At 44.5% G+C, this 26,846-nt stretch overlaps 1 protein-coding gene across 1 annotated transcript in view; it reads right to left on the bottom strand.

Moving 5' to 3' along the window:
• Positions 1-25,289, bottom strand: part of Greb1 (growth regulating estrogen receptor binding 1) — a 111,409-nt gene extending 86,120 nt beyond the window's left edge. Inside the window, exon 1 of the mRNA XM_051181626.1 lies at positions 25,205-25,289. The gene's annotated coding sequence lies outside the window, so the exon portion shown is untranslated. The remainder of the gene's footprint in view (positions 1-25,204) is intronic.
• Positions 25,290-26,846: the final 1,557 nt, after the last annotated feature.

The following is a 26,846-nucleotide window of genomic DNA, read 5'->3' as shown; positions in this document are numbered from 1 at the left end:
GTAATTAGACCTGTCACTGTGACAGTGGTTGACAAAGGGCACAGTAGAGGGAAGGATGGAGGATTTGGAGTCACAGTCTCTCAATGTCGAAGTTCAAGTTCAACAATGCAATCTCTGACTTGGAGAAAGTATTTTATCTGGCCCCGAGTTCCTTGTGCACGACAAGTCTTGTGGAGATGCCAGTATAACATGGCTTAAAGGATTCGGTGACATTATAAAACCCTGTCTCTGTAAGTAAGTACATTTTAGAAGGTGGATGTGATGGCACATGCCAAGACAGACTCAAGCAGATCTCCATGAGTTTGGGGTCAGCCTGACTTACATGGTGAGTGCCGAGCAAGCCAAGCTGACATACTGAGACCCTGTCTCTAAATAAACAAGGATTCTGTGAGACTCGCATGCAAACAACCAGGTGTCTCCTATACATATACACTTGGCTTCTGTGTTAATCTACACCTATGTTTGGAGACATCATTTCTTTCCCACTGCCTTCTGGCATATAGATCAACTCCATCTCATCTGGCCCAGGCTCCCAGGCAAAAGGACTCCCTGCTCTCATCCCACCCATCTTGTCACCCTCCTTTAGGCTGCGAGTTCCTTAGGGATGAGCTATATTCAGCTCTGCAGCCCTGAAGCCCAGCTCAGCACTTGCTAGGTGAGAGGTGTAGCTCAGTGGACAAGCACTTGCCTAGCGTGCCTGGCCCTGGGTTGGCTCCCCAGTGCCGCATAAAACTGGGCATGGTGGTGCTCACCGGTAATCCCAGCACCCAAACTGTAGAGGCAGGAAGGTCAAAGGTTCAAGGTCATTCAGAGCTAAATACATAGCAAATCCAAGGACAGTCTGGGATGCATGGTTCCTGGGAGGAAGGGAGAGAGATAGGGAGGGAGGGAAGGAAGAAGAGAGGGATGGAGGGAGGGACAGAGGAAGGGAGACCTGTATGCACACTGGTTAAATGAAACAGGCTATGTTGATGTCATCAATATGATTGTCCCCCAGGTAAGGGAGGTCACAAATAGGAAGCCAGGATGTCCTCAATCAACATGTAAGTTTTTGATACACAAAAGACCAAGTCTAAGAAAGTACAGCATGAACACTTGTCATGAAATAGATGCGAATTATAACAAGGAAGTCACTGTTCTTTTTTTTTTTTTTTTTTAAGGCAGGAGTGGCAACTAACAATGATCTAAAATGGCCAGGAAATAGGATGTTCTTATCCACTGAAACATGTGGGAGTCAGAAGAACTCTCCTTCCCCCCAACCCAAGCTATAGAACATAATCCTATCATCTAAGGAGACCTAGGAAAGCTTCCTGGAGGACATGGCCTTGAAGGATGACTAAAAGGATCCCTGTGGCCTCAGCATGTGCTGGCCATTACCAGAGTACAATGGATAGCTCTGAGCCCCAGTCACAGACCCCAGCCTTCAACTCCAATCACAATCTCAATCACAGAAGGTAAACCATCCTTCTTTTCCATCCTGAGACCTCCAAGATGATGTGGGGTTCTAATAGGTCCCCAGGAGCACTGAGACAGAAGGGAAGGGGCAGGCAGCTGCCAGGATCAACCAGGGCATAGTCTGAAAGCCTTCCCTGACCTGCTTGCCCGCTTGCCCTCTGGAACTACAAACAGGAAAACTACTGGTACAAGGAAACCTTTTAAAAAATTCCCATCTAGCTCTAAGACAGAGAAACTCTGCTCATGGGCTTCTTCAGGCCAAGGGTGTGCTGTAGGCAACTGATGTATTTTCTGCTCCGTGCCTTGCTGCCCTGTAGCTAAAAGACTTGACTATCTTCATCTACAAATCTTGAATGACTATTCAGTAAAAACTAGTCAAGATGCACAAAACATGGTAAGAATTCTTTACATCCCAGCTGGGTCACAGAGTACCTTCCCTGCACCAGGCACAGCCACGCTTTGCAGGAACCTTCCAACTGACAAGGGAGACACGAAGTCTTCCCTTTGTCTCACTAAAGGTGGTGAAGGCCCCTGAGACTGTATACCCAACTCCTGTGAGGCAGTGTCCATGACTCCTGAAGCTGAGGTGCCAAACAGCCCTACCTGGGTGTGGTGATTTAAATTAAAATGGACCGTGTAGGTCCATAGGGAGTGGCACTATTAGGAAGTGTGGCCTTGTTAGAGGAAGTGTGTGGCCTTTGAGGTCTCAGAAACTCAAACCAGGACTAGTGGGTCACATTCTCTCCCTGCTGCCTGAGGACTGAGATGTAGGGCTCTTAGCTCCTTCTCCAGTACCATGTCTGCCTGCATGCCGCCATGCTCCTTGCCATGGTGCTAATGGACCAAACCTCTGAAACTGTAAGCCAGCCCCAATTAAATGTTTTCCTTTATAAGAGTTGCCATGGCCCTGGTGTCTCTGCACAGCAACCTACATAAGACACTGTGTTACCCAGTTGAAGCTAGCTCAACGTGTCTACTGCCAATTCAAGTAGTCCTCAATAATCCTGGATACCAAAGGCACAAATCTTTTTCTTGATTTGTTTGTTTTGGGTGGTGTTTAATAAACATATACTTCTTAAGTGAAGGCAGATTTAATAGTGCTAACCCTGGTACAACACAATAAAGTATATGAAACACCACTAATTATTCACTTTTTTCCAAGTTTTAAAAATTTATTACTTTATTTGTATTTCTGTATTACTTTATTTTGCCTTCCTGTATGCCTGTGCACCATATGCGTGCCTACTGCCTTCAGAGGTCCTAAAACAGTGTCAGATCCCCCTGGGACTGGAGTTATTTCAGACAGTTGTGAACCACCATGTGGGTGCCCAGTGGTCTGTAAGAGCAACAAGCGCAGAGAGGCAACCCTGGAGACCCTAACTGCCCACTTCAAGCTGCAAGAGTTTCTGCCGTATACATCTGACTTCAGCATAGGCAGCCTGAGGCCACCACAGTCCCTTTGTCCAGGAACAGTATTCACAGTCTTTGCTGCACAACTGACCCTGAGAGATGCCAGGAGGTCACAGGGACTTGCCTAACATTCTTTCCAACAGAAAGTTACTGCTTTGCCACAGAGACTCCTTCAAGTCACAAGCTAGAAACCGTCTGGTGACAGACAACCTGTTTTAGGGATACAAAGAGCAAAGTGAAGGAAGGGGAAAGGGTAACCAGTGGGGACCAGCAGATGCTGGGCCACACAACCCTAAGTAGGGAGCACTAAGAATTGGCACTGGTGTGTGTTTGGGGCCAAACACGGACCTACTGAGTCAGAGCGCTCTCCCCTCTCGAAGTGCTAAGGTCCCAAGGGGTCGACAGGTCCACAGATGCTGCACAAGCCCTCCAGCTGTCTCTCTCCCTGTTACCTTCAGGTCTCAAAGCTGCTTCTCTGTCCCAGTTTTTCAAGCTTCGTGGCTGCTGCCTTCCCATCCACAGGGCTGTGCGCTTGAGGTGTGTTTACTGAGGTCTCCTGATCCCTGGAATGCTCTCCCCACCCTGTTCTCACCCCCTTACAGACTCCCAGGAACTGAAGGTCAAGGTTTGTTTCCCCAATTGTCTTTATTGACACCTCAGGTTTGAGGGGGAAACACGTTTTCTGTGTCTCCGCTCTCTGGCTATAAAACAGGGGAGGTTGCACAATGTCAGAAATGCCACGAGCTCTAGAAAAATGTCTTCTGGGAAATGGACAATGCGACCTTCTGATGATGTCCCATCAGCTCCTGGCAGCCCACAGCTGACCATTCACTGAGGCAGTGGTTCTCAACCTTCCTAATGCTGTGACCATTTAATACAGTTCTTCATGTTGTGGTGACCCCCAACCATACAATTTTTTATATGTTTAGTTTTGTTTTTGTGTTTTGGAGACAGGGTTTCTCTGTAGTTTTGGAGCCTGTCCTAGAACTAGCTCTTGTAGACCAGGCTGTTCTCAAACTCACAGAGATCTGCCTGCCTCTGCCTCCTGAATGCTGGACTAAAGGTGTGTGCCACCGCCACCACCGCCTGGGCCCCCATAAAATTACATTGTTGCTACTTCATAACTGTGATTTTGCTACTGTTATGAATCCTAACATCTGGTATGCAGGATTGCTGATATGTGATCCTGGTGGTGTGATGCCCCACCGGTTGAAAAAAACCCACTGCACTAAGGGAAAGCTGTGTTCTCTGCTTGGCAAAAGCAAGCCCCAGTCCCTTATTTCTGTGTTTCTGATAAAGCTTGAGCCTTCATGAGCCACCGGCTCCTGGTGGGCAAGATAAACACCAAAAAGGGTTGTTACCTTGCAAGACTGGGCACAATATATTAAATGAAAGCATAAGTCACGATACTAACAACCCACCACCCACTGCAAACAGAAACTAATACTAGTGAGTCAGTTTCTGAGGATTGTTCTAGAAGAGGGAAGGGAACAGACACTTCTCTCTTGCCCTGGTCGACTACAGAAAAAGCCCTTTATAATGAACAGTAAAGGCTAGAGAAGGGAGAATGTCTCAGTGGGGAAGGGTGTTTTACCTAAATTCAGTCCCTGGAACCCACATTGGGGGCGGAAAGAACAGACTTCCACAAGTTATGCTCCAACCTCTACATGCACACTGAGGCATGTGAGCCCCCTTTCCAAAAATAATAAACAAACAAATAAATAAATAAATAAATGGGGAAGGAATTGTAAGCCAGGATGCCATCATATTGCAATCGCTGTGATATCAGTGTCTGTCAATTGTAGCTTCATCCAGTGGGGAAAGGCTGCTGGGGAGTTGATTGAGGGGTGTAGAACTAGGAATTAAATGTCTCCCACACACAGGCTGGGCAAGCACTCAACCACCATGCTATTTCTCAGACCTTTTTTTTTTTTTTTTTTTTTTTATCTTCTAAATTTTGAGGTAGGAACTCACTCCAATACTCAAGATAAACTTGAATTCACTATGTAGTACTGGCAGGTCTCAAACATGTGATCCTCCTGCCTCAGCCTCCTGAGTTGCTGGGATCATCAGCCTGTGACAACAGGCCTAATTTGGTGGGGAAATTTTTAGCTATAAAAATCAGAATGGCATATTCAAACCACTGACCAATCTCAGTTCCTCAAAGGTAGGCAGGCTAACAGACAGCATCATGTAATACAAGCCCATAGCATTAGACATCCCTCTACCTTCCCAACATCACACCTGAATCTGATCCAGCTTCTATATCTAATTAGTGTTTCCTAATAGACATGGACAAAGGTACACAACGATTAGAACCCAGCAATCTTGGGGGAACAATGATCTGGTGCTTTTCAACAAAGAAATGTCAAGGAAAATCTGCTACTGATGAAAGAAGTTTATGTAGCATCCTGAGATAGCCAGTGCCTAGAGCTGGGGAGGTGGCTCAGCCAGGAAAAAGGACCTGCACCAGCTCAATAGCACACGTGTAAAAGCCAGGCACATGGCCTGTGCCTGTAATCTCTGCTTGACAAAGGTCCGGCAGTCCCTGACCCCAGTACCCAAATCCCAGGGCTTACTCAGCAGCAGAGTGCACCCTCAGTGAGAGGTCCCAAAAGTAAGGTGGGGATGACTGAGGAGAGCACTGGTTATCTGCCTCTGGTCACCATGTGCACATACACACACTGCCATACACACCTGCATGCACATGTGTGTACACACACAGAAACACAGATGTGTAGTGAGATATCCACCCTGCCTACATCTGTTGCACTGACCATGCCCATTGGGGTGTGGGGAAGGTGCAGACATGGGGTGGGGAGCTAGGTCTGGGGTTCCAGACCTAGCTGGGTTGGGATGCAAAAAGCATTCGGGTGGCATCCTTGAAACAGGAACCAACAGCTGTCATCTGTTTCAGGTGTAAGTGATTTCTCCCCGAATAAACATTAATCTATACTGTGTCCCAATGAATCTTATTTACCATGCAATACACATGAACCAAAAAAAAAAAAAAAAACATTTTAAATATTATTTAAAAAATAGAGCAGGGTGTTGACGGGGAAATGTCCTGCTATATATATATGTTTCTCTTATTGGTTGATGAATAAAATACTGATTGGCCAGTAGCCAGGTGGGAAGTATAGGTTTGGCTACAAGATGAGGAGAATTCTGGGAAGAAGATGAAAAGACAGGCTGACAGAGAAAGACACCAGGTAGCTACAGAGAAGATGAGACATGTCTGGTGTTCTCTGGTAAGATAAGGCCATGTAGATATGGGTTAATAATTAAGAGAGAGCTAGCCAGTAAGAAGCCTGAGCTGTTGGCCAGTTATTATTAATATAAACATCAGTGTGTTTATTTGGAGCAAAATAGCTGTGGGACCAAGCAGGAAAGGAACTCTGTCTACAGGATGTGTGGTGACACACTCTTTTAATCCCAGCCTTCAAGAGGCAGGGGCATACAGATCATTGTGAATCTGAGGCTAGCCTGATCTACATAGTGAGTTCCAGGCCAGCCAGAGCTACAAAGTGAAACCCTATCTCAACAAACTAAGACTAGTGACTGGGCCTAGGTGGGTTGTGATTCCAAACAACTGGGCTAAGTTCACAAATGATGTAATGAGACACTGTGGGGATAGGGGACTGCTCTAGTCCATAGGGGACTGCCATGAAAGACCACCACAGACAATGCAATTTACTGCTCATATTTGGGAAGCCAGAAGTCCAACATCAAAGTACAGTTCCACCAGGGTCGGATGAGAGCCCAGTCTCTGATTTAAAAACAACGCCTTCTTCCTGGGTCCACACACAGCACAAAGTTGGGGTCTCTTTTGTAAGAATTTGAATCATTCACGACCTACTCAATCCCTGAAGGCTCCACTCAATACCATCACACTGGGTACTAGCTTCCAATGCATAGGTTTTCTCGATTATTTTCTCACTCTTATCTTATTTAGTTTGTGCATGGGGAGTGTACAGGTGTCACATCACATATGTGGAGGTCATGGGACTTCTAGGACTTAGGTTTCTCCTCCCACCATGTGGGTGCTGTGAAATGAACTCAGGTCATCAGACTGGACAGCAAGGGCCTTTAGCTTCTGAGTCATCTCACTGGCCTTGGATCTTGGAGGCAGGGTGCATTGTTGGTTTAATACAAGATTTCAAGTGGCCCAGACTGACCTCCAAGGCTCTGTGTAGCTGAGGATGGCCTTGAACTTCTAATCCTCCCACCTTTACTTACTCAGGGCTGGGATTACAGGCATCTATCACTATACCAGTTGTAAGCAATCCTGAGGATTGAATCCAGGGCCTCAAAACAATGGGGAAGGTTAAGATCAACACCTGAGGCTGTCCTCTGACTTCCATAGGTGCACAGTGGTATGCACATGCCTGCATCCATTCATACAGAGAGAGAGAGAGAGAGAGAGAGAGAGAGAGAGAGTATAATGGAACAGAGTCCAGTCTGAGAAGAAATGGAAACGGCGAAGACAGAAAAAAAAAAAAATTGTCTTCAACAAATCTCTATTGTTTATGTTGGCTTTAAATGAATGTTTTGTTTTCTTTCCTTCTAAATTTGAGTTTAGATTATGCTGTCCTGGAAAATGACTGTTTGTTCTCAAAAGGTTTGTGTGTGTTCTTGCACAGGCAGCTGCCTTACAGCAGGGAGAAGCAAGCAGAGATGTGGGAAGGGTGAGAAAACGTCATTGGGCATGATGGGTGAGGACCAGAGGAAGGCCTGGAGTAGGAGGCAGAGGTCATGCCATCCAAGAGCCCCTGGCTGCATCTGTGTGAGACAGGAAGAGCAGGCTCTGAGGAACAGGTCAATGCCAGACTCCTGTGCCCCAGATGGAAGGGGTGCAGAGGAATGGATGAAGGGCAAAGCCAAGTACCCCGAGTCATCAAAGTCCACAAAGCTGAAGATGCTTCAGACTCCGTCATCAACCCGACCTGAATAAATGTCAACACAATTCCCCTGTCTCAGTTTCTTTCAGCTGCCACAATAAAACACTGGCAACATCTGGCATAAACAGTAAAGAGTTTGTTTTGGCTCACAGTTCCAGGGTATACAGTCCATCACGGTGGGGGAGTCATGGTGGCAGGAATGTGAAAGAGCCAATCATGTATCCACAGTCAGGAAGCAGAGGGTGATGTGTTTCTAGCTAGCTAGCTTGTTCCTTTTTATCTTGGTCTGAAACCCAGAGATCAGTATCACCCACTCTTATGGTACATTTCCCCATCTCAACTAACCTAATCCAGATAATCCCTCACAGGTGTCCTGTGGGCTTGTCTCCTAGGTGACCCCAAATCCATCAAGATGACAGTCAGCTGTAACCATCACACACTACCTTTGTCCAGAACTGTATAGCATAGGCAATAAGCTTCAAACACAGGAAAACAGAGATTGGCAGATATCTGCAAATATGAAGACTCTGAGGCACCCAATTGGGGAGGGTGTGGATGAGCAAGTGGGGGAGGCTACCTGGGAACAGTCCTCAGCCCTCCAAATTCTCACATGCTACAGATTTAGCATTAGAAGAAAGTGTCATGATATAATAGTAAGACATCATGCCTTCTGTCTCCATAAAGCTCACAAGTGATTCCCACACTTGACCAGGACCTTCTCCCAATGACTTTGACCCCCAGTGACCACACTTCCCATGGACCACACCTCCTACTTGCAACATCTTACAAAAGTATCATTGTATTAGGAACCATCAAGAGGTTAATTCATGTACCAGGCCAGAGAGCTGTCAGGTACCAATCACTTTCCAAAATCTGACAACCAAGTACAAAAGCCTTTGAGGGACATTCCAAATCATCCTTCTGTAAATCAGACAACCCAATGGCACCAGCAGAGACTACAGGCCCCATGGCTTCCAAACCATATGGCTTGTCACTAAGTTCTCTAAACTGCCACTCCTCAGAGATGAACCAGAGATAAGAAAACTTAGCTCACAGGCTCACAATAACCAGTTGTGTGTTCTTCAATACACTAAGAGCTACAGAAAAAATATCAAAAGATAGATGCACAGAAAATACACAGTGCAGTATCTGTGGATGATAAGTAGTCTCACCATGTAATTATTGTCTTTACTTAAACTAGTAAATTACAAATACATGAACTAAAGAAGGCACAAAATTATGCTGATTCTGTAAACTTGAAAAATCTGGGGCTGGAGAGATGGCTCGGCAGTTGGGAACATTCACTGCTCCTCGGTAAGGCCTGAGTTCAGTTCTAACCCCCTACATTGGGTGGCCTGCAACCATCCATAACTCCACCTCCAGGGAATCTGATGCTCTCCTCTGGCCTCCTCAGCCACCTGCATACATGCACACATACCCATCCACAGACATACACATAATTAAAAATAAATACTGAAGAAGAGAAGGAGGAAGATGAGAAGGAAGGGGAGAAGGAGGCAGAGGAGGAAGATGAGGAGAAGGAGGAGTTGTTTTTGTTACCATCACACCCAGGCTCTAGTAAGAGTCAGTTTGGTTGCATAGATGAAAGGGGAATGCCAAGGGTGTAGCTCCTGAAAATACATCAAACACTGCAAGAAGCTAGCCCTTGTGGTTGCTGGACACATCTCATAGTCATCTTTCTCCAAGACACACTATAAACAAGAATATCAGAGCATTTCTCTCTTGACAAACTCTTTGCTCTAGCCCAGAAACAAAGGACCAGGCTAAGTGACTTCACACTCAGGAATCCGGCCAAGGCCACCTGTCAGTTCCCCACAATCCCTGCTAACATGAAGGGAGAGATGCGAAGTCAGCAGCAAGCCCAGTTAATTATATGGTATCATATAACTGAGATGAATTGTGTTCGCTGGCCAATTCCAGGAGGCCATAACCCTCAGTTCAGGTCTGACGAGTTCCCAAGTGATGCATTTGAGGATCTGGACAAGAAATATTTACATCACACTGTAGCAACCATCTCTCCTCTTTGCTTTCCATCTCTCCTCTTTGCTTCTATTTGATGTTGTTTCTCCCCAGCTGGGTCACGGCTCTATAAAAGTCTCAAGACAAAAAGCACCCAGTACTTGCTCATCAATCAGAACACGGATCATTTTTGCTGTTGTCTTGGTTTGTTTTGTTTTGGTCAATCAGGATCTCATTATGTGACCCTGATTGGCCTGGAAATCACTATTAAGACCTTGAACTTCACCCCTCCCTGGGCACACAGAGATTGTAACCATTTTACCTAATAAGTAACAATCTGTTACCTCAATGATACTTTGAACAGTTCCTATAAAGAACACCCATAATTTTATAATATTTAACAGTATTTATTTACTATAATAAAAATATCAGCTAAACCAGAGAGGACAACAATACAACTTTGATTTACTCAAAGCCAAAATTCCATAATCCAAAGAAATTATGTCAAATAATATCTGATAATCTATAGCTATCAAAACATGAATAGTGTAATACTTACAGTAAGAACACAGACAAATGTTCTCCCAGAGCAACAAGGAAATGGTCTTAAACTGTGGAATGGCCTTTTAACATTGATGGCACAAACCTTTAATCCCAACACTCAGGAGGCAGAGACAGGCAGATCTCTGTGAGTTCGAGGCCAGCCTGGTATGCATCCTGAATTTCAGACCAGCCAGGGCTGCAGAGTGAGACTCTATCTCAAGAAAAAAACAACAATGGCAGAGAACAGGGCCAGCAAGATGGCTCAGAAAGCAAAGGCATTTGCTGCTAATTGTGACTACTTGAGTTCTATCCCAGGACTCACATGGTAGGACAGAACTGTGGCCTATGACCTGTGGTGCACGTGCACGCACACACACACACACACACACACACACACACACACACACACACACAAATGTACAGAAAGATTCATCATGCCAGACTGCTTATCTCTCTGGGGAGAAGGAATTCACTTCTTTTTTTGTATTCTTTTCCATTTATAAGTTTTCTGCCACCACCAACACACATAATCCTTGAATCTGAAGATAATGCTTTTTAATCTTTTAATCAGATAAGAAAATCCATTCATTTTCCTGAACAAAACAGAAGGATGGACAAAATGGCTAAGGCTAATGTCATTGATCAACCCCTGCCCACAATTAACACTGCATGTTAGCTCAGGGCTCCCCACGGGGAGACCCCCTTGTGCTGTCAGGTCAAGGGACAGGGCAGATAACAGTATATAGACATGCCTTTGATGTCCTCAGTCACCACTGCGACCAGGGGAAACAAAAGCTCATTCTCCCAGCTCTGGCCACAGCCGGACTCCAGGCTCCCTACCTTTTAATACAGCTGGGCTCTCTAGGGTGACCTCTGCCCCCACACACAAAGGCCTCATTCAGAGGCATGGCCAGCCATGTTGAAAATTCTGGCCAGATTCAACCATTGAGAGAATTTTTGTTTCCAAACTAGTTTTGTGTTTCCATGACTCAACTAGACTGAGAAAGAAGTTTGGGAGTGCATTGACCCAAAAAAAGATATTTTTGCCAAAAATTAGCAATAATTTGGGGTTCTTGAGAATTTTTTTCAGGCAAGGAAATTCCAGATACATTTTATATAATTGCACCATTTTTTTAACTTCTCCAGTGAACACATCTGTATATTAGAACATTTTTAAATGTTGTTACTAATCACAACAAATGTAAACTCACATTCCCCAGACTGCATTTAAATTGCACATATTGTCTACCCAGGGATCTAAACCAACTACTAAAATCTCCTTAGTGGGTGGGGAAGTCTGACAGGAGCTGATAGCTAAAACTAGCTTAGGCAAGCCAGCCCCTAAAGGAGCCCAGGCAGGTCATGCCCACACCAACCACAAGGTTAACTTCACCCTACAGGTCAGGGTGCCCCAGATCAGCTCAGGATGCTAGTACAGGGTGCCAGGCGCCATCAGCCCAGCCAGGCTGTCTGCCCTGACTCATATCCCCACTTAACAACCACAGTTTTGACTCATGACATCCCAAAGCTAATCTGTGTTTCTGGTTATCAGCATGCCTAGAGTTACCTCAACAAACATCTATTTGAGTTGTTCATAAACAGCACCAACTTTGTTTTTGAAGATAAGGTCTCAGGTAGCCCAGGCTGACCCTCAGGTAGCTCAGGCTGGCCACAGATTATCTATATAGTCAAAGATGCCCTTGAACTGCAGATCCCCTGCCTCCACCTCCAGAGCACCGGGAGAGCAAGTATACACCATACCCAGGGTTTATGGTGGGGAAGGAACTCTGTGTCTATAAACTCAGCTATATGTCCAGCTCAAAAAAGCATCAACGCTGACCAAAAGCAATCCAGTGGAGGACAGGAAGCCTTTCTAACAAATGATACTGGAACAAGGTGGCAAAGAAGTGAACCTGTACCTAAAACCCTGGCACTTTCCACAACAGTTGACCCCCAGTGGCACACAGCATATGACCAGAAGACAATTCTTTAAATAATAGAATGCTTTTTATAACCTAGAGTTAGTTTTTTTTTTAATTTGACATCAAAAGCATAATACAGACATATAGAAAAACACACACAGACACACATACAAAGAGACATACAGACACACAGACATAGAGACACACATGGAGATGTACAAGGGCACTCACAGCTAATACACTAGACTTCATTAAAATTTAAAAGCTCTGCTCTGAAAAAAAAAATCAAAAACCCCGCTAAGATGAGGAAGCAACCCACAGCACGGAGGAAGGCACTCACAAAACACACTGCCAGCTGTGGTAGCACAATAGTGCAGTAGAAAATGAACCAAAGTTGTGAAGAGGCAAGTGCCTTACTAAGCAGGAAGAACCAACCCACAGCAAGGAATCTGAGAGAACAGTAATTAAGAGAACAAAGCAAGAGGGGGCTGGCAGGATGGCTCAGCACTTGCGGCTTTTACTGAGGACCTGAGTTTGGTTCCCAGCACTTCAAATCTAGCGGCTCACAACCACCTGTAGCTCCAGCTCCAGAGGATCCAAGGCCCTCTTGTGGCCTCTATGGATACCCTCACATGCATGGCCCAACACATAAATAAAAACAAACCTTTTGTTTGTTTGTTTTGCCACAGGGTTTCTCTGTGTATCCTGGAACTCACTCTGTAGACCAGGATGGCTGGAACTCACAGAGATCCACCTGCATCTGTCTCCTGAGTGCTAGGATTGAAGGCATATGCTGCTACGGCTCAGTGATAAATCTTTTAAAAATACAATAAAATACCACCATATACCTTGCAGGATGACTAAATGAATAGTAGTAATACTACCAAATACTGACAAAGAAGCTGAGAAACTGGAATCTTGTCCCCTACCTGTAGGAATATCGAGGAACATAGTCACTCTGGGAAACTGCTTCACAGTTTCTCATAAAATTAACCATGCAGAAGATGGAAAGATGGCTCAACAGTTAAGAGCACTGGCTGTTCTCCCAGAGGACAGAAGTTCGAGTCCCAATGTCCACAGGGTGACTCACAACCATCTGTAACTCCAGTTCCAAAGGATCTGATGTCCTCTTCTGGCCTATGCAGGCACCTACTATAAATTTGGTGCACAGACATACATTCAGATCAAGCACCCATATGCAAAAAAAAATTTAAATGTTTAATTAAAACAAATTAACCATGTACCTAACATAAAACCTAGAAATTATGACCTCAGATATTATCCCACTTGGGTTACTATTGCTATAATAAAATGCTATGACCAAAAGCAAGCCCGGAGGAGAGGGCTTGTTTGGCTTACACTTCCACATAGTGGTTCATCATTAAAGGAAGTCAGAGCAGGAATTCAAGCAGGACAGGAACCTGGTGGCAGAAGCTGATGCAGAGGCCATGGAGGAGTGCTGCTTACTGTCTTGCTCCTCATAGTTTGTTCAGCCTGCTTTCTTAAAGAACCCAGGACCACCAGCCCAGGCATGGCACTGGCTTGAGCCATTAGAGGGTCTATCCTCAAGCCAATCAATCCTCACAGTAAAATGGAAGAGGATAATGAACTTCCACAAGTTGTCCCTCTGACCTCCACACCTCCTTTTGTCCCCAACCTCCATTCCCAAGAGAAAGCCAGAGGGGGTGGCTCTCCTGTAATTCCAGACCTAGTATTTAGGAGGCAAAACAACTATCAAGCTGGGAGTTCTAGTGGCACCCACCATTAATCCAAGTATTCAGGAGGCAGAGGCAGGCAGATCTCTGAGTTCAAGACCAACCTGGTCTACAGAGTGAGTTCTAGGACAGCCAAAGCTACATGGTAAGACCCTGCCTAAAAACAAACAAACAAATAAATAACATCAGACAGAATTGAAAGTTAAAAGCATCCTGACTCAGTTACATCCAGCCAACGAGGGACAACCTGTCGTTTCAAGGCAGTAAAATCACTGTTCAAATAAACTGAAATTTTGAATTTCTTCATCATAACAAACAACTCAAGAGGGCTAGGAGACAACTCAGACAAGCATTAGGACCTGTGATGGGAGATGTCATTCTGTAAATATGTTTCTTGTATTGGTTAATGAATAAAGCACTGTTGGCCAATAAGAAAGCAAGACAGGCGGGACTAAGAGACAAGGAGGATTCGAGGAAGTAGTAGGGAGGAGTCAGCATGTAGAGACTGGAGAGAGCAGATGCCAGCCCCACTCTCCTGTAAGGTGAGACCACGTGGAATACTTAGATAAATAGAAATGGGTTAATAATTAAGACAGAGCTAGCCAATAAGAAACAAGTAACTGGTCAACAGTGTTATTATCTAATACAGAGTCTCAGTGTGTTATTTGGGGCTTGTGCAGAAGAGAGACCTGACCAGTGCAGTGGGGGGGACCTTACTTGTAACATATGGCGCCGCAACGTAGCTAATAAGAACTTCCATTTGAAACTTAACAGAAGCTTATAAAAGGGTTTTAGAAACAAAAAAAAACAGAGACAAGCAAGGCTTCATGGTAGCAGCATTTTTCTCACTTGGGCTCTGCTTTGCTAGAAACAAGCAGAAATTTGCACAGCTCCTTTAAAGGAGGTTTCCTGACTCAGCATAAGCGGCAAAAAACTACAAGTCTTTTAAAGAGCTCTGCTAACAATTCATTGGTGTGTACTAGAGATGGCAATGGCAGTGACCACATCTCCAAGCTGGCAACATGCTGCTGGATGGCAGCGTAGATCAGTTCTGGCAGTAAAAGTACCCGCAGCCATCTTGGATAGACCATGGCTGAAACAACTGTGGCTTTCATTTTAGCAATGTTGTTTAACAGATAAAAGACTCATGGCCAGAAAAAGATAAATATTTACAATAAAGACAGATTCACATTAAGAAAAAGTGCTAAAGGTTTACAGTGTGTTCTAAAATATACATAGGAATGGGAGAAAAAAAGAATAAAATGGTTTTAAAAAGACAGAGAGGAGCTGAGTGTGGTGGCACACACCTTTAATCCCAGCACTCGGGAGACAGAGGCAAGCAGATCTTTGTGATTGCAAAGTAAACCTGGTATGCAGAGTGAATTCCAGGGCAGATAAAAGTTACAGAGAGAAACCATGTCTCAAAAAAATGAAACAATAAAAAGTAAAAGAAACAGTAATAAAAAAGCCACATAAAGATGGAGAGAATCTGGATACTGTACAGTATTATATTGTCTTTGTATCGTTTGACTGCTGAGGAAATAACAACTGTTAAAACAAATGCTGCTGGATCAATCCAAATTATATATTTTAAAAATGCTTTCATTTAAAAAGTTAAGTCGAAGGACAAGTTACTGGGGGAAATGATTTCTAATTTTGTTTCCACAGAAAATGAAAAGCTGTGGATTCCTTCCAGACTAATGTGGTTTGAGCAAACCAGACCCCTGAAACAGAGTACCATGTGATCCTACATTCAAAACAGCTGGGACAAGGCAGCCTTGCAGACTACAGCCAGGATTTCTCCGTCTTCTTAGGATCCCCCATGACAGCTCCCTTTACCAGCAGGAAGTAGTTTGGAAAGAATGACTCCCAAATTCCCAAATATTGTTTATAAATGTTTGTTTTCATTTAAATGGTGTTGGTTATAAATGGTTAATGATCACAACCAATATCTTTTTAAAGATAAAAAGGGGATTATGATATAGATATGATTACTTTGTTTTGGAATGGATTTTCATTTAGATACAAATTTAAGGTCAATTTTGTGATACGTATATTTCTCCTCTTGTTTAGGTATTGTGTTTACATAGCTCATTTACAAATGTAATGTATAATTTAGTACAGATTATAGTTACCTATAATAGTCAAAATTTATAGTGTTAGTTAGGTTTTCTAGATATATAGAGATGTATTTGAGATGGATAGGCATTTTTCAAACCTATCAAAGACCTATAGAATATGGCATTTAAAATGGTTTAGGGTTTTCTTGACAATGAGGCACAACTGCTCCTGGCAAAACCACGTGTGTCAGAAAGGAAGATGGACATCGAAGAAACATGTATGGAGTTTGCTTCCAATATGGCAAGACTGGCCATTTGGACAAGATACTGCTCTTGTCTGGACTGTTTGACTTTATGCTGTATAAACTGAACATGCAGGACCCACAGAAAAGTGACTGCTGATTCAAGATGAACAATGTTGCGGGGTTCCTGCTTCATGGAAGAGTCTGCCAGACAGTCTGCAGGACACAGAGAAAAGTGACTGACAAACTGCCAATACAGGTGGACAGTTTAAAGTTTCCTGCTTTGCTGAAGAGTCTGCCAGACACACTATGGCTTATGGGCTGAAGATGGAAGATTACAGAAGAACTTCGGGTGACTGACCAGGCAGTGAGTTGTCTCTGTCATTCTAGAGTTTATGTATTATCCTTCTGTGGTCTTTGATGGAGTTGAAGACAGATAGTTAGGTTATAGTTTTCCTTAGTTAGGATTAAAGATAAGGTGCATATAAGACTTTAGACTCACGAAGATAGGATAGATAATGAAATATTTCTTTAAATCTTACTAAATGTTAATGGACTAAATATTGTTAACTGTGATTCTTATTGGATAACTGTTGTGTGATATATTTTACTATGTTAAAGTTAAAACCCTTCTTTATATTTTAGACAGAAAAGAGGAGGTGATGGAAGATGTCATTCTGTAAATATGTTTCTTGTATTGGTTAATGAATAAAGCACTGTTGGCCAGTAGGAAAGCAAGATAGGCGGGACTAGGAGACAAGGAAGATTCGAGGAAGTAGTAGGGAGGAGTCAGCATGTAGAAACAGGAGAGAGCAGATGCCACCCCACTCTCCAGTAAGATGAGACCATGTGGAAATACTTAGATGAATAGAAATGGGTTAATAATTAAGACAGAGCTAGCCCGGCGGGAAAACCTTACTCATAACAGACCTGAGTTCAATCCCCCAGCACCTAAGTTAGAACAACCACCAACAGATATCACTGTGTTGGGGAGGCAGAGGCGGGAAAATACCTGGGGCTCACCTGCCAGCCATTCTAACCAAATAGTGAGCCCCAAAGTTCTCTCTCAAAAAATAAAGTAGAAAATGATGAAGGCAGTCATACATGCATGCATGAGGACACAAAAATATAATATTTAGTAGGAGAAAGGAGTCATAAATGACAATTATTTTTATTATCTTTATTAAGTTTTGTTTTATTTTGTTTTCGAGATAGGCTCTCAGGCTGTAGGCAAGATTGGTCTTAAACTTGCTGCAATCCTCCTGCCTCTGCTTCCAGAGTGTTCCCACAGGCATGCTCACACAGGCCCAGTGACATGGATTTTCACATGGCATTTATTCCATGTTTACACTATACAATGTATAACCAAGTAGAGAATTGGAGCTTTGAGGTGTCTCTTCAAGATGTCTTGGTGGACAGATCTATGTGATCAGAATTTCTGGAGACCCCCCACACCCACCCCAGCCCTAGGCCACCACCTGTCACCAGTCCTTCTATGACAGCTATGGCTCCCACTCTCTCTCTAGCCTGGGTTTCTGCCCCCCCCCCGGGGTGGGGTCTCTGCTTAAACTGATCCCTGCCCCCTGAGATAAAGAACTGTTTCCTAGCTACCACCACCCCTCTATGAGAGGCCACTCAGCAACGCTGCCTTGGGGAGTCCAGATGTATCTAGAGTCGTTTTCTTACTGTAGTTCCCTTCCTGGGACTGGGATATGAGTCACTGAGGCTGGGCTGGGGGACAGTCTCCTATGTCAAACCACTTTTTTAATGACTTATTTTTATTTTATGTGCATTGGTGTTTTGCCTGCATGTGTGCCTGTATGAGAGTGTCCTGGGGACCTGACATTGGAGTTATAGTGTGAGCAGTCATGTGGGTGCTGGGAATTGAACCGGATCCTCTGAAAGAGCAGCCAGTGCTCTAAGTGCTGAACCATCTGCACATCCTCAGAAAACATTTTCATGGAACCAAACTTCTACCCTTTTATTCTCTCTTATGTTGACACCAGCAAATACATTCCTGAGAGCCAACCTGCTGCCCCTCCCTTCACACACACCCTCACCCAAACTCAGGATAGACTCTACCCTGTCTGGAGAGTAAGCTTTTGTCTCTCCCAGTCAATTGTCTAAAGAATCCCAATAAAATATCAGACGCTAACACAGAGGTGCAGGTTTGGAAAAGGTGGCAACTGGTAGTTACTGTTAGCTAAACAACAGTTACTGCTAATGGGTCCTGGTTTCCTTTGGGGTGATAAGAACATTCTGGAACCAGACAGGGGGAAAGCTACACAACTCTGAATGCAGTTTTCTTTTAAATTGGCTTGTGTACATTAAACTATGTGATGTAAAATATGATAAACTATGGGATGTAAAATTAAAATAAATTATGGGTTGTAAAATATTTTTTAAAAATCCACTGTGGGGCTAGAGAGATGGCTCAGCAGTTAAGAGCACTGGCTGCTCTCCCAGAGGTCCTGAGTTTAATTCCCAGCAACCACATGATGGCTCACAACCATCTATAATGAGATCTGGTGCCCTTTTCTGGTCTGCAGGGATACATGCAGACAGAACACTGAACATAATAAATAAATCTTTTTTTTTTTTTTTTTAAATCCACTGTGGAGCCAGAAAAATGGTTCAGTGGGTATAGGTGCTTGCTGCCAAGCCTGAAACCCAGGACCCACATGGTGGAAAGAGAAAACCAAGTTGCACTCTGACCTCCACACACGTGCCGTGTCAAGTGTGTGCACACCAATAAGGAAGTGTAAAATAATAAAAGTGTGGAATAATACAGCCTGATGTAGCAACATCTCAGTACGGTGAGGGTCTTGGGGTGAGGGGTAATTTTTTTCTCCTAGAAAATTCCTTTATTGAGATACTATTTATCCATAACAAGCCACCTAAAGCTGCTCACCTGTAAAATACGAACAGCAATCCCACCTTTGCTGGGTTGTAAAGCCAACGGTGAGTACCAAAATAGTTTTTCATATGATCCATGCTCAAGAACAGACTTACAGTACAGTCATTACCATTCAGAAGGAGGCCACGCAGTGAAACAGCCATGAGTAAATGAACTACTCGTGGAACAGGGTCTTGTTAACGGTCTTCTCTTGTCCCTCACCGCCATGCTCTCTCCCAGGGTCTACGGCATTGCTACACACACAAGAGCTTCTTTAAAGGCTGCAGCAACAGCTCAGAAGGGCACCTACTGCTTTTCTAGAGTACCTGGGTTCATTTCCCAGCACCAGCACCAGGCAGTTCCCTGGTGGCTCCGGCTCCTGGGAATCTAATGCCCCCTCTCACCTCCATAGGCACAAATCCCCACACACGATACTAAAATCAATGATATTTTTGGCTCATATGGCGAAGAGACCTCAGAGGTAAACCTTAATTCCTTTTTAATGGTTGTTGTCAGTGTTCCAGAAGTTCCAAGAATACCCGTTCACTCTGCAAATATTTACTAAGCACCTACTCTGGGCCAGCCATTGTATCGGGTAGTGGGTTACCACAGTGAGCATGGGAGACTTAATCTTCCTCCGTGATTCTTGTGGGTGTCCTAAAGTAGGGATTCTCAAGCTGTGGTTGGTGACCCCTTTGGGAGTGTTGAGCGATATTTTCATAGGTGTCACCTAAGATCATCAGAAATATCAGATATTTACATTACCACGATTCATAACAGTAGCAAAATTACAGTTATGAAGTAGCAACAAAATAATTTTATGATTAGGGGTCACCACAACATGAGAAACTGTATTAAAGGGTCACAGCATTAGGAAGGCTAGGAAACACTGGTCTAGAGGAAGGGAGATGCCAAACATCATTGCAAATCAGGTGTCACAGCAGTATGGTTCCATCTTTAAACTTTGAATGAAATTGCCTTCTTAGACTCCAGTCCAGATGTACCATATCTCACAATTTCTTACTCAAATCCTTGCAAGTCAAGAACATGTCAATTCTCAGAGTTCCTGAATGATCCCCACTCACATCATTCTACAGTCAGTAGTGCTCTACACAAGTTACCTTATAGGCTTCCAGGCCTGGAAGGAAGGGAAATGCACACTGTCCAGGAGGGTTCAGGAATCAAAGCCGGGTCCTCATGCACGAAACGCAAGCACTTTTGTGTTGTGTGATGATTTACTGTTGAACAACATTTACTCTTTTGGCTTTTTTATAGGGCCCATCATCTAGCTCCCAATAAATCACACAGAGAAGCTTATTCTTAGTCATGAATACCCTACCTTAGCTTGGCTTGTTTCTTGCCAACTTTTCTTAAATTATCCACAACTACCTTTTGCCTCTGGGCTTTTTCCTTTTCTTCTGTAAATCTTACTTTCACTCTTACTCCATGGCAGGCTGGCTGGGTGGTGGGTAGCTGGCTGACTGGCTGGCTGGCTGGATGGATGGATGGATGGGTAGGTGGGTGGGTGGGTGGCTGGCTGGCTATGTGGCTGTGTGGCTGGGTGGCTGGGTGGCTGGTTGTCCTGCTGGCTGGCCCCTGATGCCCTCCTCTCCTTGTTTTTTCCTTGCTCCTCCTCTTCCTTGGTTCTCCCCCTATTTATCCTCTCTGCCCCCAACCCCGCCTACTCTTGCTCCTGCCTCACTATTGGCCATTCAGCTCTTTATTAGACTATCAGGTGATGGGAGATGTCATTCTGTAAATATGTTTCTCTTATTGGTTAATGAATAAAAAGCCCTGTTGGCCAATAGGAAAGCAAAATAGGTGGGACTAGGAGACAAGGAGGATTCTAGGAAATGTAGTAGATGAAATTCAAGACATAGGGACTTGAGAGAAGATGTCCAAACCCTCTCTCCAGTAAGATAAGACCACATGGAAACACTTAGATTAATAGAAATATTTAAGACAGAGCTAGCCAATAAGAAACACCAGTAACAGGCCAACAGCTTTATATCTAATACAGCATCTCTGTGTGTTATTTGGGGCTAATGGGGCTGATAGGGCTGTGGGACCAGGTTGTCAGGAAAACTGCTTGTAACAATCATGTGTTTTAGACAGGCACAGTAACACAGACTCACAGAGTTAAACAAATGCAGCATAAACAAAAGTCACACACCTTAAAATAATATCCCCTAACACTTTTGAGCTGTCTTCCCAGCCTGGTTTTGTCCTCTTATGTTCATAGCTACCTTGGCTTATATTCATGGGGTAATGTTTTTCAAACCTGATTGCTCATGGGAGACACCTGAAGCACAGAGTTTCTGAGTAGGTCTAAGTGGGGCCCCAAAAATCCACATTTTGCAGTGCTGACCCCAGCACCACAATATATGAGATGTCACAGTAGATCAAAAGGCAACACCTACAAACAGCCTTTAACAAAATTAAGGTCAGAAGGAATCGTGTAGGTGACCCGGGACAGATGGGTGTCCTGAGAGAAGAACCAGTTCCCTCAAGATCACAGTGAACAGTAAAACAGTTTCCTGACTCCAGGACCTGGGCCATTCTGTTACATAACCTCATGTCCAATCTAGGTTGTTCTCCTTATCAGGGCACACTGATCTAGCTTTGTAATTTTCCATAATGAAAAGTCATGAGAATGAATTGTATCAAGACTTACACTGGGAGAAGAGGCTAGCAGAGATGGCTCAGTGGCTAGGAGCATGAAGCACTTGACAAATCCCTGAGTTCTGTTTCCAGCATCCACAACAAGCAGCTCACAACCACTAGCAACTCCAGCTCCATGGGATACAACGACTTCTCTTGGCCTTTAGAGGTAACTGTGTTTACATGCACAGACACACACAAATATACCCATATTTAACTTTTGTTTTAAAAAAGAGTTACATTGTATGTTTCCAAGAGAGCTGGGTTTTCACACACTAATGCTGAAATGTATCTCTTCCACTCTAAAGAAAACAGAACAAAATCATTGTACACATCTATGTCACACCAATCTCTAGTAAACAAAATTAATAAACAAATTTCTGTCCCCAGAATTTGGCACCATAAATAAGATGCAAACTGTATCCTATTGTATCCTAGGGTTGGCTAAATAACCTAAAAGCTGGTTTAAAAATTAGATAATTCCCACAGAGACCAAGAAAGCTGAAGCCAGACTTCATCCATTTCACCTTTTGTCCTAGAAATCAAATATCTTTTGCCACCTCCTAAGAGCAGGAGATTTGAGAAACACTATTGCCATCAGTCAGGGATGTTTTTTTCACTGTAGAAAGAATGTCAAAAGTATACAAGTATAAGAAATTGCTATAGAAATGGTTAAATTAAGCCAGGCCTGGTGGTACACACCTTTATCCCAGTATCTGTGAGGCAGAGGCAGGAGGATCTCTGTGAGTCTGAGACCAGATTGGTCTATAAAGTGTGTTCCAGGACAGCCAGGGCTATTACACAGAGAAACCCCGCCTTTAAAAGTCAAAACAAACAAAAAAGAACAACAAAAACAAAAGAGAGAGTGGAATGGATAAATCATAATTTATCTGCACAATACAATATACAGTCATTATTTAAAATAAGATACTCAGTACTCATAATCATTATGCAGAGAAGCCAGATACATAATGATGTAAATGGAATATCTTGTATTCTGACCAACTTCTTGACATGGTGACATAGGCCTTTAATTCCATCACTCTGGGGACAGAGGCAGGTGTGTCAGAGAAAGTGAGATCATTTCAAGGTCAACATGGTCTACATAGTACTTTTCAAGGCAGTCATGCATACACACTGAGACCCTGTCTCAAAAAAAAAAAAGACCAACTTTTAGAAACAACCAGAAATTCATTTTTATGCCAAGAAAATGTATGCCAAAATGCCAAAGAGTTCAAGTAGTTAAATGTGAATCATAATTATAATTTCTAGTTTGCTTTTAATTCCTTTACTTTTAGGGAAGGGGATTAGAGGCAGGGTTTCTCTGTGTAGCCTTGGCTATCCTGGAATTTGCTCTGTAGACCAGGCTAGCCTCAAACTCAGAAATTCATCTGTCTCTGCCTCAAGAGTGCTGGAATTAAAGGTGTGTGCCACCATGCCCATCTCCCCTGAAAGTTTAGGTCACAAATGGGTATTACTTCTACCATAGCCTTCTTCTGCCATATTTTTGGTATCACTGGCTTTAAAGTACTACAATTTATCACTGTACCTAGAAACTAAACCAAAAGCCAAATTTATCCATTAAGCAATGTCTACTGACAGGATTTACTGCCTGATGTGGTTTTGGCAGGATGAGAAGTCCATAGACCTTTTAGAAGAGCTAGCCTAGTCCCAACTCCATCACTTCCACAAAAGCTCTAAAGGATTCCTTGCTGTGTCTGAAGTACCAAGTTGGAAGGGGGAAGGTGAGGCATTCCAAAGCAAGCTCCCTTCTCCAAATGCAGGACCATGCATAAACAGCCTTGCTGTCAACCTAGGTCCTAGGGCTTCTCATCTTCACACTCGCAGGCACGGAGCAGCAAGCAGGGGGGCTTGCCCTCTATCTTTGTCACACTCCTCTTTCTTCCCATTGGGATTTTCTGACCTCTGCTTGGAGGCTGCCTCGGAACCTCTAAATAATTCAAATGCTGAGGCCCCAAACTGGACAGAGTTAAAGGAAACTTCTAATGTCAAGGGAAATGGTAGGGCTGAATGGAGCACAGGCAAGGTCATGGGGGCTCAGTGAGTGGCTTACTAAATGGAAGAGCAAATCTATGCTGTATTAAGCACAGAAACCTTAGCTGGACAAGAAGATTACAACATCTAGTTAAAGTTATTACATAAGACTAATGATACAAAGCCACATGGAGAAAAACTTTAAATTACCTACCAGTCAAAGATTGCAACGGTTGTTACCAGGTTTAAAACATTTTAAGCCACAAACCATGTAAGCCATCTTCAATGACAAGATGGGACACCAATTTCAAACCAAAATGACTTCTAACTCCTTTAGAATACCAGTACCAGAATGGGAAGGAACAGAAAGCTTTGTGCAAATGTTGCAGGAGAACATATTGCAAACTTTAAATGAACCAGAGTTAGGCATGGGGGTGAGGAGAAGACACAGACACATTCCCTCACCCCTGAAGCTGTTTCACATTTCAATCTAGCTTGCTTGCTGGGAGCAAACTTCTGAGCAAGCATTCAGAAACAGCACTTAAACCGGGAAAGAGCCTGGAAAGACACTGAAGTGGACTTTAAAACTCCCAGCAACGTTGTTCCACCAACCTCTGCAAACCTGTCTTTTGAGACTAAGTTCGGAATCCTTTTCTGTAACACCCAGCGTTAAAGGCTTGTCCTTGATGTGAATAAATGAGCGTTAATTAGGGTTAAACCTACACATTCATCCTTTTAAAGGGCTAATTAAGAAAAAAAAAAATCTCAAGCCCTGAGGCAACATGACTCTATAATAAAAATTGATTCAAGAAAAACTTGAGTCTATAAAGTAGGTAATTTCTTTGGGCTGCTTCTCAGTACCAGGGATCAAATGAGCTATCACACACACACACACACACACACACACACACACACACACACACACACACACGCACGGACATCAGACCAGTAGCCTTTGTTTCAAGCTCCCAACTGAGGTCCAGTAACCAAAATTCCTCTACCAGTGACCACCACAGACACCAGCCTTTCCCAGGCATACCCATGTCTACTCTGGGAAAAAGTCGCGCTTCTCGCGTGTCCCGGTACTGCAGAACACGCGAATGGCACCTCAGGGTGCAAACAGTCTCCCCAGCACGGAACCGCGGCGCACACAACTGGGAGCAACGCTGCGTTTCTTCTGAAGTTCTTACCTAAGCAGCAAGAGCTTTCACCATGTGCCAGGCGCGCTTTGGCTCTGGCTCTGGCTCGCCCTGTCGTTCTGACTGTGGCTCTGGCTGGCTGTCTCACTCATTCATACACATATACATACACTTAGGCGCGCGCGCCCGCGAGCGCACGCGCGCGCGCGCACACACACACACACACACACACACACACCTCCCATAGCCCTTGGCGCGCGCCCCCCGCTCCGCGGCCACCCTCACCTCATGCCCTTTGTCCTCGCCCTGGTCTTCAGAGCCCGCGCTGCCCGAGCCGGCACTGCGTAAAGCCCGGAACCGCGGAGGCACGCGGAGCTACGGAGTCCGCCTGTCCGGGTCTTACGGGCGGCCACGCTTCAGGGTACCTGAGCTGGGACAGCGGCTCTGTCCAGGTGTGGGCGCAGGAGGGGACTGATCAACCCTGCGAGTGTCGCGCCCGCCCTGTTCCGCCCCAGCTGCACGCAGCAGCAGCCTCGTTGGGCTCTCACCGGGTTCGCAGCTCGGGAGGGGTCTGCACGGAAGTCAGAAGCCTCCGGGGACAGAGGTCATTTGTTGCTTGGCCACAGTTGCCCGAGGAGGGGGTGGGGTAAGGGAATGCGCCAGTGAGCGAGACCCCACCACCGTTACCAGACGGCTCAACCCGGTGCAGGGCGTGTCCGTGAACCACAGGACAGCACCCTAGTGATTCAAGAGGACAGAGGTAGGGGACTCAGTTCCCCAACAGTGGAGGTTAATGAGCCCCCTGCAGTGAGGTACCTACCTAAGAACAGAAAAGAAAGATTCTGGAACCCTGAACACCGCATGCAGAACCCGAACTTTCCCTGGCAAAAGCATAGGTCAGAAAGATGAGCGCAGGAGGGAAGGAACAAATCTGACACTGTGACACTGTCAGTGCAGACCTGTCTGGCGTCTGCCTCAAAGGTGGTCACTAGCAAAGGAGGTGGGGCAAATTCAGGAAGCCAGACAGTGGAAGGGACCCACGACCATCATCATCATCTCCCCCTCTGCCACCATCTCTTTCTGGGAAGCCCTGTGTCTTCAGAACTTGCCAGGGACATACCCAGTGCCTTGACCCCTCCTGCCATTCAAGAACCCGAGCAGAGCTGATGAGATACCTCAGTGGGTACAGGAGCCAAAAACTGAACCCCTGTGTTGGATCACGGGTACTCACGAGAGGAAAGGCAAGGGGAAGCAATTCCCACGAGTTGTCCTCTGACCTCCACTCTGCAGTTCATGTGCATCCACAAACACATACACACATCGATTTGAAAGGAAGAAGAAAGGAAGGGAGGGAGGGAGGAAGGAAGGAGAAAGGGAGAGGAAGGACAGAAGGAAGGAGAGAGAAAGAGAGGAAGGAAGAGGAAAGAAAGAAAGACACTTTTTTTAAGGGGCTAGCAGAGAGCTTGAGCTAGTCTCATAGCCAAGGATCCTAGAAAAACAGAGATGGACTGGCTAGGAAATGAAGATAAGGGGAGAAGAAGGGTCAATCTCCTGCAAAAGTGGGCACACTGAGGAATACTCTCATTTTCCCAATGGCAGAGGCATCAGCTTCCTTTTCTAATGAGGAACTATTCCATACACAAGCTAGACTTGAGACAGTAACATGATGAACCCTGTGCCTAAAACCCAGCCAAGTCTAACTGGATGCAGATGTTTCTGTAATAAAATTATTTCAAGAAGTTGGGGCAGTAAACCTGCCTAAGATGCATTAAGTTTCCCAGCATTGCATGAGCATAAGCCAGGTGTGGTGACCCATGACTGTAAATTTAGCCAGCCCTCCAGGAAATGGAGATTGAAGGGTCAGAAGTTCAAGGTTATTGTTGGTTATACTGAATTTGAGGCCAGCCTGGGCTAAGTAAAATTGTAC

The sequence above is a fragment of the Phodopus roborovskii genome, unplaced genomic scaffold (genome assembly GCF_943737965.1).
Source record: "Phodopus roborovskii unplaced genomic scaffold, PHOROB, whole genome shotgun sequence".
In the NCBI taxonomy this organism is placed as follows: domain Eukaryota; kingdom Metazoa; phylum Chordata; class Mammalia; order Rodentia; family Cricetidae; genus Phodopus; species Phodopus roborovskii.
The sequence above is the reverse complement of the archived record's forward strand: the minus strand, read 5'-3'. Positions and strand labels throughout refer to the sequence as shown.